At 38.3% G+C, this 12,049-nt stretch overlaps 1 protein-coding gene across 1 annotated transcript in view; it reads left to right on the forward strand.

The window, feature by feature from the left end:
• The first annotated feature begins 5,724 nt into the window (after positions 1 to 5,724).
• Positions 5,725 to 12,049, forward strand: part of LOC149676501 (zinc finger homeobox protein 3-like) — a 130,890-nt gene continuing 124,565 nt past the window's right edge. Inside the window, exon 1 of the mRNA XM_089837514.1 lies at positions 5,725 to 6,063. The gene's annotated coding sequence lies outside the window, so the exon portion shown is untranslated. The remainder of the gene's footprint in view (positions 6,064 to 12,049) is intronic.

A 12,049-nucleotide genomic window follows, 5' to 3' on the forward strand; every position in this document is an offset into this window, starting at 1 on the left:
ACACTTCATTTGCGGGGACAAAAGTTTATATTTGCAATGTTAAAAGGGGTTTAGATATATAAGTTTATGATAAGTCTACCATAATTAAGGGGGGATGTTCTTTGGGTGCACGATTTTGAGTTGAAAATGTTACTTCTAGCTATGGCATTTTGGTTGCTCTAAGGGACACTGTTTTCAAGTTAAGACTGGAGGGGTATTTTACGGATGACCCCTTAAATTTAATTAAGAAACTGATTAAGACAATGATTTCTAATTTAATTTAATTAAGGGGTCATCCCCAAAACACTCAAATCTTAACTTGAAAACAGTGTCCCCTTATGGCAAACGAAATGGAGATTTTCGACTCAAAATCGACCGAGCACCCAAAGAACATCCCCCAGAATTAATTTATGCGTGCAAACTTATCAGAAACACCCTGTACATGATGATGACATTGGAATTTTCATTCCCATCCTTTTTGATTCATCGCTTAAAAATTAAATTGAAAGTAAAAGAAAAATTTTTAAAAATTGAAAGTTCATTTGAAATTATTTATTTAATTAATTCATTCGTAATTTTTTCTTATCCTTAGGGGGTCTATTTGATTTTTTTTTTAATATTATAGTCAGGGCCCCTCCCTAAATTTCGCGACAAGGAATGCCAGGATCACTGCAGCCTCCCAACAATTAAAAGCGTATATTAAATGATACGAATATAAAAAAATAAAACAGAAATGAAGAATTCCTAAATATTTGTACGTGACGTCAATTTTTAAATTCAACTCGAATTAATAAATTTTTTTTTACTCGGCTAAACGCGTTTAAAAATGTGTAATTAAGAAATCTTAACACGATCCATTATAAAAATCTGAAAAGGTAGGCCTAGAAATATTATATTAAATATTCTCGTTTCGTTTTCGACTTATAATTCCAATCGAATCGTTTGTTCGTCTTTAATTAAAACATTGTATTTATAAATATAAATCGGGGAATAAGAAGTTAAAAAAAATGGCGTCCTTTGATTTTAGCACCCCCGGTCTAGCAGCTAACTCCTTAATGAGACGAAATATATCTTAGAGAAATAATTGTTAATTAGAATCAGTACGGTTAATTGAAGCACTTCACTCGAAGTGAATAATTAAAAATATGCATGCAAGAACCCAAATATATTTAAAATTAATTATTAAATTTAATCTAAATGTTTGAAACTCGTTTAGTTAACCCAAAGTAGATGTTTTTATCAACATTTTAAAAACGAAGACCAAGGAGAAAGAATGGAGCGGTATTATAATGGGCCATATGCTGTAATGAAAATCTTCCAGTGTGTTTCACGCGTGCCGCCATTGTATTTGCATGAAAATTAGCAAGCATCCTGGACGTTTCGGTAACCTACGACCCTACCGAAACGCTGAGCATGCTGGGAGGTTTTTCGTTGCCGTTCTGTTGATGTGGTACAAACTGTAACGTTACGGCTCCATCCCTTCCTCTCCTTCAAGGGAGATTGGATGACTGCGAAACTATTGAACCCTAACCTCAAACCAACTTGCCTAAACCCAACCCGACTTGCCTAAACCTAACCCGACTTGCCTAAACCTAACCCAACTTGCCTAAACCTAACACAGCTTGCCTAAACCTAACCCAACTTGCCTAAACCTAACCCAACTTGCCTAAACCTAACCCAACTTGCCTAAACCTAACCCAACTTGCCTAAACCTAAACCAACTTGCCTAAACCTAACCCAACTTGCCTAAACCTAAACCAACTTGCCTAAACCTAATCTAACCTAACCTAAACCTAAACCTTAGCTTAACCCTAACCTTTCCAAAATTATACTATCACACCTTAAACACAGGAGAAATACCTTTCATCATTTAAGCTTTGTTAATTTTGTAATCGGTCTAGTTATGAGCTTCTAATGCTTGCCGGGAAATTAGTAATTCGTGTCTATATAGTCCCGAGGGCGAATTTGGAAATCAAATGATTTGGAAAGATCGCGCCGCTAATGCCGAAACCGAAATGTATTTTTTTCTTTCTTCTTTTTTCTTCCCATCATCTTCCATCTTCTTAAATGAAGCGCCTCGTATTATCCCTTAGATGAGTAGTGCGATGTTAGTCTCAAGACTATCATTAAAAATGTATATACGTTTAATTCGCGTTTAGCTGATTTAAGTTTTTCGCTTTGTATAGGGCGGAGTAGACAACCACCGACCGCACTAAGTTCTGCCAAAACTGAAACGCCGCTCATTTGACAAGTTAAAACTTACCCGAGATAATTGTTACTCTCATGATCATTTAAACTCCGAGAGAGATAGAATTCTACCAACTTAGCACATTACAACGAAAGAACTATAATTGTTACAGATTCAATATGAAAAATATCAGGGATAGATTTAATTTTAGGAGTAGGAATGGAGAACAGAGAAATCTGGGTGCGTCATAGTTCCGGACCCCTTTCCACGGGACGGCGGTGGGGTATGAAAGAAGAGGCGGAAGGGTCATAGCGACAGAGGTAAAAAGGAATTAGGTATTTTTCGCCGTCCCCGTCAGCAACGTCATCAAAACGTAGCTTAAGTGAGCCAATAAGATAATTTCAAATTTTCTTTACGTTTTGGAGGGAGGGGCTCTATACTGGGTGGTCTATGAATCCGAATGAAGTAAAGGCTAACTAACCGTTCTCCATTCCTGCTTCTAAAATTAAATCTATCCCAGAAATTATATATATCTCTTTTTGTATTTTAAATATTTTGAATATTTCTATTCTGTTTAAATAATTATAATGTGCTAAGAGAGTATGATGATGTATATTAGTATTCACGGGCTTCACTCCCAATCTCCCATACCAACATGCAAACCAAAATTGCCTGCCTGGCTAGCTCGGTTCGAAACAAGATGCTGTAATGCGCTTTCAATTTGTTGCTGTTTCGGTGTTTCCCAATGTTTTCGTTTGAATACTGACATACGTAGAGTGCGGTATCATGGACTACCCGATGTAATATCATCCCACGTGTAGGGGAGGGCTAACTAAAGATGACCGACCACCTGAGGAATATCTTAAAAAGACTAAATGCGAAAACCAAAAACCACAATTAGGCGAAAAAAAAAACAACAACTATAGGTTGAACCCGGGGGCCATAACTATATTTTAGGTAGGTCTTTAATGAAGGGGAAAATGATATATTGCGCCCCAACTGGTCAGTCAGTAATTAGTGAGTGGCCGAAATATAATCCAATCAACGTAGTCAATCTGATCACGTGGCCTGCCTCCGCCCCCCAACAATAAATTTTTTCGAGAAGGAAAGACACATACAGGGTGTTTCTGATAATAAGTCTGCATGCATAAATTAATTAAGGCGGATGTTCTTTGGGTGCATTGAAGATTTTGAGTCGAAAATGTAACTTCTATGATTCCATTTTGTTTGCCCTAAGGGCTATGTCTTTTCTAGTTATGATTGGACTTGTGTTTTAGGGATGACCCCTTAATTAATTAAATTAGAAATCATTATGTAAATCAGTTTCTTAATTAAATTTAAGTGGTCATCCGTAAAATACTCCTCTAATCTTAACTCGAAAACAGTGTCCCATAGGGCAATCAAAATGGAGTTTCGACGAATTCGTGCACCCAAAGAAGATCTCCCTTAATTTCTGACATGACCTTCCAGAAACACCACCCTGTATGGCTAATGAATAAGGATGACGTCACGCGTGGTCCCTCTATGACGTCACGCTTCGACTCGTTCGATTTAATTTTTTTTAAAGCCGAAATTGATTTATATTTATGTTTGCTTTGCTTAAATTTCCCACGATTTGTCCAGAAATTTTCGTCGCTTGGTTTGTTACGGGGAAAACATTCATTCATTCACCTTCTTTAGTAATAATCATCTTCTCTTATAACAATGCGACCCCCCTTCCCCCGAACCCCCCCTCTCCTCCTCCAACGAAACGACAGCAATGTCAAAGACACCAATCAAAACTAGTTTCTCTGGCGCCAAAACTAACTAGCCCATATTAAAAAAAAATAAATAAATAAAATATTTTTTATTTCTGTAGTACCAATTTTTAACTCTTTTTTATTGATTCTTGGACAAGACATTATTTTCCGAAATGGATAAAATACTGACTGCAAGAAGGGGGATTATTAAGCTGTTAATGAGTGACGTCATTAAGATGAAAAGCAATCTCTTTAATTCCTTTTAAAGCAATCCTTTATTTATATCATAAGTTTATAAGATATGTTCACCATAAGTTTGTCACTGGTTACAAACTGGAGCTTGTCATGAAGTGATTGAAGTAGGTCATAGATTCGAGGTAAAGTGACGCCTGGAGACTGGGGCGCTGTCAAAGGCTTAGTACAGACTAAAAAGGAACTAGATGGACTGCAAAACCGAGTGTAGTCATAGCTATAGGTATATCATAAGATATGCTCCATAAGTTTGTCACTGGTTACAAACTGGAGCTTGTTGTGAAGTGCCGTTCTCGAACTAGCTCGAGATGTAAGTCTCTAGCATTACGAATAGTACAGGTAGTATCATACTTATGAAACGTATTTTATAAAATTATATTTATATTTATTACGAGGTATAGGTAGTGTCAAACTTATGGAACGTATCTTATAAACTTATGTTTAAATTTATAAAATAATTTTACTTCTTGTCGAGTTATAAACAGCAAGCGGAGTAAGGAAATCGTTAATGATTTAACGTTAGTAATGACGTAATTAGATCTATTTCTCTATTTTATATCTGGGGCATTCGAAAACCTTATTGAAAGTGAAATGAAAACGGTTATTTATTCTAAAGTACGGGATTATTTTCGTCTATTTAAAAGCTGTACGGTTTTTTAACGAGATCGGCAAACGATTAAAACCGAAAAATACGAAACTAGAGTAGACGAGTTGATAGCGGCGTAGTATAGCCACCTGTGTGAATTTTAAATGCGTTTGTCGGCAACCAACGTAGTAGCTTTAATTAATACACTAACGAGGTACTCGAACTGCGGGACGCAAAAGTCCACTGACCCCAAAAATTAACCCCTTGCAAACGTAAGAACGAAAATAATAATATTTTTAATATTAAATTATAGCTAGAATAATATTATATTATAGATATCGCTGCTCTACAGTCTGTTTTATATCTTGGATAGGTCCGCTCGCCGTCCGTCTCTTCTACGGTGGCGCTGTTGTCTTCAGGGAGGTGGGGTGGGGGAGAATGTACAGGGTTGTATTACGTATCCCCCCCTTTAGTCTTATGAGTCATCTCCTTGATTAGATGGAGTAGGAGGAGGAGGAGGCTGATGCCATTTTTAGCTCTTAGACTTCATTTGAACTCTCAGTAATTAACGAGCGTGTCTACAATTTTCCCCGCAACCAGAGAAAGCCAAATAAGAATCTCAAATTTACTCTCTATTCGTACTCTTTTTATTATTTTTTAGGTCAATATAACCTTTAATTTAAGACCAAAATAGGCTTTATTTAATTGTAGGTGTGATAAATCTGACTAGATTTAAGAAGCCTCGTGCGAAAATATTCAAAAAAAGCGTTTGGTTAGATTTTTGACTGACACCCGGGCGCGCGCGCGCTAAAAATAAAAGAAAATGTACATTCGCGGGGGTGGAGAGGAGGCAAGTAAAGGCGGGAATGATTTTTGGCGCGCGATGCCAGCGCCCGATGACGTATTGGCGGGAAACTCTGGCGGGAAAAAAAAAAAGCCAAGGAAAATCCCGTCAGCAGTCTCAGCACGCGCGTTTTCCCTCCTCTCCGACGACCGTCTCGCGCCTCGGATTCGAGCTTGCCTCGCTCTTTACCAGTGGCACTAGTTATTCGAGTGACGCGCGTGAACTGAAAGCCGTGCTATCTGTAGTTTAGCCAACGCGTGAAACGACAGAACCCGCGCGGTTTCATTTTCGATATTCGTCCGAGTTTTACGTGTGAATTTCAATTACGCCTTTAACGGTAGTTCTCTCTCTCTCTGTCTCTCAAAGAAGAAGAAGTGTTTTGTGAGTGTGCATCGTATTAAATTAAACTAACTTAAGTTCTGCGGAGAATTAAACAAAGCTACATTACGTTGAACCGAACGGGAACAGACAGAGGGTGAGTAATAATATTTGGCGGTAAATTTTATTTTTACCCGCCGGTTGATTTTCTCTCCAATCGACGGCAGAAACCACGCGCTTTTTGGGGATCGAGCCGTCTGCTCGTGTGGATACTTTACCCTCATAGGCTGTGCGCGCGCTATACTACTTCTCCGTTGGAAGAATCGTTTAGCGTAGGCCTAAATATCGTGGAGACGTCTCTCCCCCGCCTTGTGAATATCGAGGAAATACATAATTTGTTTAGACTACAACAAAACCCCGTTGGTCCTGTGCCGATTACGGTGTCGTGCCTTGTCTAAAACCGTACGCACAAAGTACCGTCAGATCGTAGAGGGTTTCCTAGGGATGGATTAGGCTTAGCACTTTTAACGTTGGAGAACCGAGGCTTAGGGTTCGTTGGTTTTGTGTTGTTGTATTTACAACTGGAGTCGTCGGGATCGGGAAAAGACCAAAACCCGACCGTAGAGTCGCGTTACGCTTAAAACCTTTTTTCGAGCTTAATGTACAAATTGCCACGCGATGATGTTATGATGAAATTTTACTTTTGTGACGTTTTAAAAAAACCACCACCACGGATTTGTTTTAAAGCTCTTAATTATAGCTTAGTTTAAATATATAACCAGATGTGTTTTTTACATCTAGAATAGTAGACTTAAACAGGTACTGTTTATTTTATAACTAAATGCCCTTTTTCAACATAAACTTTATATAGTTAATCTTTTGCAATTATCCGTAAAATTTGGTTGTATTTATGACTATAAGTGACGCTGGAATAACTGCCATTCTTTGTTAAATATCCCCTTTAAATATGTACCGTGAATTCCAGTTAATTTTGAACAAATTATTATTAATGGTTGGTCCCTGAAAAATTGGAGTAGTGACAATCATTGTTGTGGATATTTTTCAACTTTTGAAGCCAAGTAATTTCCCACCATCGTTAAAAGATTCTAAAATATGATAGTTTGGAAAATTTTCCCATGACCTTTGAACCGCATTAGTAAATCACCGTGAATAAGAACTCTTTTATCGTTAGTTGTTGGGAAAGGCGCAATTATTTTTTTTTCTCCCCAAAAATTCTGCACGTGTCCTTTTGTTCGCGCCAACCCTTTCGCGGGACCCCTGAGGATAAGAAGATGTCCTTTCTTTGTTCAAAACCCCTTTCCTTACTCCCCATTTTCTTGTCATTTGAGAAACAGTTTATGGCTTAGTGTTAATTTTACATGGCAACGTTTCTTGGAAAAGCGGAAAATCTGTAGCTGGAACAATAAAGTAAAGAGGGCTACTTTCGTTTGTTCGTTCTTTCTTTCTTTGGGTATTCATCCGCGGTTGCCATCCCCATAGCCTTCTGTATCTATTCAATAGGGATCCGATTTGTCCTCCGAGGGGTTGGTCACTAGTAAAACGTCAGCTTAAACTTATGGGTTAATCAAACGAAGAAGGGACGGGACATTAAGTGTTAATTCCCTCGTAGTATTTTAGGGGGTTTTAATCGCAGCCAGATGCTTGTATTTTGTTCAGGAGGAGGGGGTTTAACGAACGGGGGGTTTCCTTGTGGCCGCCTGAGACTCCCTTCCCTATTCCCTAGTACTCATTTTGAGGGGAGTAACTCTGTTTAAAAGCTTTTGGGAAATTCTTTGGTGGAAGACTTTTTGATTTTTTTTCTCTTACTTTTCTAGGTTTCAGTGGAGGGTAAGGGGGGGGGGGTGTTTCCCCTCAGTCCGGTTCTTTTTTTTTTACGGCGGGTGTGTGGGGGTAGAGGTCACGGTTGTTGCCGGGAAGCGAGAGCGGGGGTGTCGCTTACTTCCTAAATTCTACATGGGGGCCCCTTTGTCCCAATAACGCCCGCTAAAGATAACGAACCACAAACAAGAAGCTAGTGGGAAAAAAAAACGAAGAAAAATAATATAACCGTTCTATCCTCTTTCTTGGGTGTGATTTTTTTTGGTTTCTTACTTTTGGCCCCCGTGTTTTTAGAAGCAAGCTTCTTGTGCTCGAAATTATTAATCATTTAGGCCTAACCAAAAATCTTCTGAATATTAAATTGTTACTTATACTGTACCTTTAATATCGAAGAACAGTGTTTAAATTAAAACTATCATGGAATTTTTTTAAAAATATGTGTCAGGAAGTTTTGAAATCGGGAATTTCATGTTGGTGAACTTATGTTTTCTGCAGCTGCAAGTAGCCCTGGCTCCTGGTAAAAATGGTATCAACTCTCCTAGTCTGAAAACTATGTATAGCGTGCGCTTGAGGGGCTAGAGAAATTTCTTAAATTTGACTACCATTCATGGTTGCCAGTAATTTGTTATTAGAACATTTCCTGTAGATTTGTAACTGAATCGAACGGAACTACAAGTTTTTTCAGTCTGTTGTAAATGGTGGTTCAATTTCAATCACAAATGGCTGGCAACACTACATGCTATATAGGTACCAGGCATTTTTTAAACCCCCAACATTATCTCTTGAATCTTTTTAGAAATGAAAGTTTTCAGGGAAAATTACTTTAAACGTTCAGGGAAAATTGCTTTAAAACGTTCAGGGAAAATTGCTTTAAAACGTTGAGGGAAAATTGCTTTAAAACGTTGAGGGAAAATTGCTTTAAAACGTTGAGGGAAAATTGCTTTAAAACGTTGAGGGAAAATTGCTTTAAAACGTTGAGGGAAAATTGCTTTAAAACGTTCGGGGAAAATTACTTTAAATGGTCATAGAAAACTAAACGGTCCGGGAAAATTACTTTAAACGGTCAGGTCATAGAAATCTAAACGGTCAGGGAAAACGTTTAAAGGTTATGGAATTTTAAAGTAAAATGCGTGTTGCAAAACTGCACGTTTTTAAACATTCATGGGTAGAGATCGTAGAACCGTTCAATGACATGAAGAAAATTTGCGCGAGTTTGTAAGTCCGCCCGCGATGGTGATGTGTTGTTGTTGCTTTTTTATAAAAATTTAATCTGGGTATTCCGTCTTTAGCAATATGGAAAACTCTTTCTCCTCGTATTACCGCCGTGTTTGGAATCAAATTGCCGCAACCACCAGAAGCTAAGCACGTCGCTTATCATTTGGTTTATAAAAAAACACAACTTACTAGCGACAAGGAGGCAAGGGGGAAAAGCAGTTATTTTTTTTTTAGTCTAAAATTGAGTCCCCTCCCCTTTCTAACGTTACACTCAGTGTCTTAGCTTGTCGCCGGAATATTATCAATTTAGAAGTATACGCACCTTTAGAAGTTATCACAATCTTTTTCAAATATAAACCAGGGACTTGGGAAGATGTAACTAAGAGGGGAAGACACGGGGGTAAATCTTTGCCTTTCATCTCACCTTTTAGGCGCCTGCGCTGTAGGCTTGGGAATCACGAGAGAGCGCCGCAGAGACGGATGGCAACGTATCAACCCCCTTGAATGCCCCGATCCCCCCTTTTTTTACGTTGAAAAGGAGGTCCCCTTACTTTAAGGGTTAATTTACTTTCGTAAAGTTATCAATGATAGCGGGGGTAACAAATCCTAAACAAAATTATCTTGTTAAACGATATTACAATTTGATTGAAGATTTTGACGCTGAAATAAGTCGACCGTTCGACAGATATTTACCGATATAACTATATTGTCGAGTTAGTATTTAACCCAGCCTGATTTTGCACTTCAACGATAAACTAATGCCCAAGGATACGTTATGTATTTTAGTACTGGATTAAAAATAGTTCTTTTAACTATATTTGTAAAGTTGAATGATGATGACACGTCGTCCATTTAATGATTGACTTTCGAACAAGTACTTTATGACAAGGGTTAAAGCATCGCGCGCGCCTTTCTGGTGTGACGTCAAAAGGGTATATTTATGCTAGGCCTTGGCTAATTTAATTCTGAGAATTTAATTTTTTGGTGTATCTGTCGTTTTTGGGGAAAATCTGTTAGCCGTTAAAGATTGCTTTCGGCCCCTCGTTTTGGTATAAACTATTGTATAGAATTTGTTTAATTTGTGTCGGTAAATTTTCAGAATCTTTTAACTTCTCCTAGACGCGAAAAATGTGCGAAGTTACGAAAAGTGCAGTAGGCGCTTTTGCAGGAAGTGAAACTTTGTTTATTTTTCTAGCCTTGCCCCAACCCCCGAGAACTTTTTCTTTTTAAATAGCTTCTCTCTCTCTTTCTCTCTGCCTGCTTGCCTGCCTCTATGGACTGGAGACACACTAGACCCGGCACTATATGTTATTTCCCCCGTAAAATTCATACTGTCAAAACTAGATCTCGCTATTACTCTCTTCCCCAACGTTTTCAATGTCTGAGTCTGACACATTCACTTTACATCGCAATTGATTCTTGGAAAGCTCCGTTAACGGCTCTATTTGTAATGTCAACTAACGTTAACAAAGAGTATAGGTTGAAATATTATCACTTGGCATTGTTATCGAGGGTTACCGTAGCTTTTTACGTCCCTTTTCATATGGACAAGTAAGATTTACCGGGAGTATATAAATCTCCTCGCGCCAGGAATAAAAAAAAAAGAATCTGTGCACGCGCTTTCTCTTTTATAGACCTTTTTGATGGAATGACGTGGTGGTTTTGGTAAGCGTACGCGTGTTACTATAACGAAAGGCGCGTTTTAATGGCTGTTGTTATTTGAATTGAAATGATCCATCGACGGTCTGTCTATTGCTCTTGAGCTTCTTCTTTTAGGGCGCGAAGATGCTTTCTGCGCTCTACAGGTCTTTCTTTCGTTTCCCCGCTGTAAATATAACACCCTGAGCCGCCAGTGTTGAGTGAAATTTCTCTCGCTCCATCTCTCCCTGACTACTTTCTTCTGAAAGATGGATTTTCTTTTCCTTTAACGAACTTTGTTTAATAATGTATTATATACAACAGAAAAATTAACGTTAAAAATTAATTCGCGATGTACATATAATCTTTTTTTTTTTTGAGGAGGGACTTTGGTCCTTGCCATATACTCTCTCTTTCTCGGGTGCGTTTTAATTGCAGACAGCTTACGCTGAGAATTAATTGGCTTCGACAGCCGAGGGAGACTAAAGTCCATGCCAGACACGATAGCGAGAGAGAGAGAGAGAGCCCGGGTATGGAAAAAAAGGATAACACTGGCTACTAGCGATTTTTGACCTCGTTTTTTTATTTTTAAATTATAAACAAATTTGATACATTAAATACCTTATCATAGGGGGTATATATTATATGTATAATAAGGATCGCAGTTAGTTAGTTTAAGAAAAAGAGTGGTTATTGTTAGAGATGGGCCGATATCAGTATCGGTACCGATATTTGGCTAAACCGATATATCGGTATTGGTTTAAACTGGTATCGGCCCATCTCCAAAACTCATTTCTTCCAACTTTGAGACTAGACTAAGCTAACCTAAACCAAAGAGAGAGAGTTGAAGCTAGCAGATCTGGCAAGACATTTTGCAAGTTCTCTCTTTTCTTTTTGTGCTCGGTATTTCAACCAATAAGAGAGCAGGGAAAGATGAGCGCGCACAGGAACGCTTCAAAGAGGGTTGCCTCTGATCAGGGAAAACCTGGAAATATCAGGGAATTTGAATCTGAAAATTCCGTGGCAAAATTCCCTTGTGTTCAAAGCGAGAACACTCCATCCAAGTATTATATTGCCTCTCTGTTCTTTATATCCTCTTTGCCTGAATTAAACTGGATCAAACGTGAACCTATGCGATATTTAAGCGTTGAAATAAACAGACTTTTCGAAGAAAAATCAACGTGCCTTGCTATGAACTATGAACTTTTGTTTTCTTATGCCCGATTGGATCCATTGCAGATGGATGTATGGATGTGTCAGATAAAGAGATGCTGGCTGCATCGTGTAAGGACTGGAGACGATGTTTTTCTCTCTTTTTTTTAACGTTAGGTCGGTTCTGAGTATAGTTAGTTGTCTTTTGAAACAAAGAGCTTTAGTTAAAGAAAGGTCTCTTGCTCTCTCGCTCTCTTTCTCTCTCTCGGATGGATCTCTAGGATATGCGATGATCTTTA

This window comes from Phalangium opilio, unplaced genomic scaffold (genome assembly GCF_054372755.1).
Source record: "Phalangium opilio isolate 3A_F unplaced genomic scaffold, DU_Popi_V2 ptg000045l_1, whole genome shotgun sequence".
NCBI lineage: Eukaryota > Metazoa > Arthropoda > Arachnida > Opiliones > Phalangiidae > Phalangium > Phalangium opilio.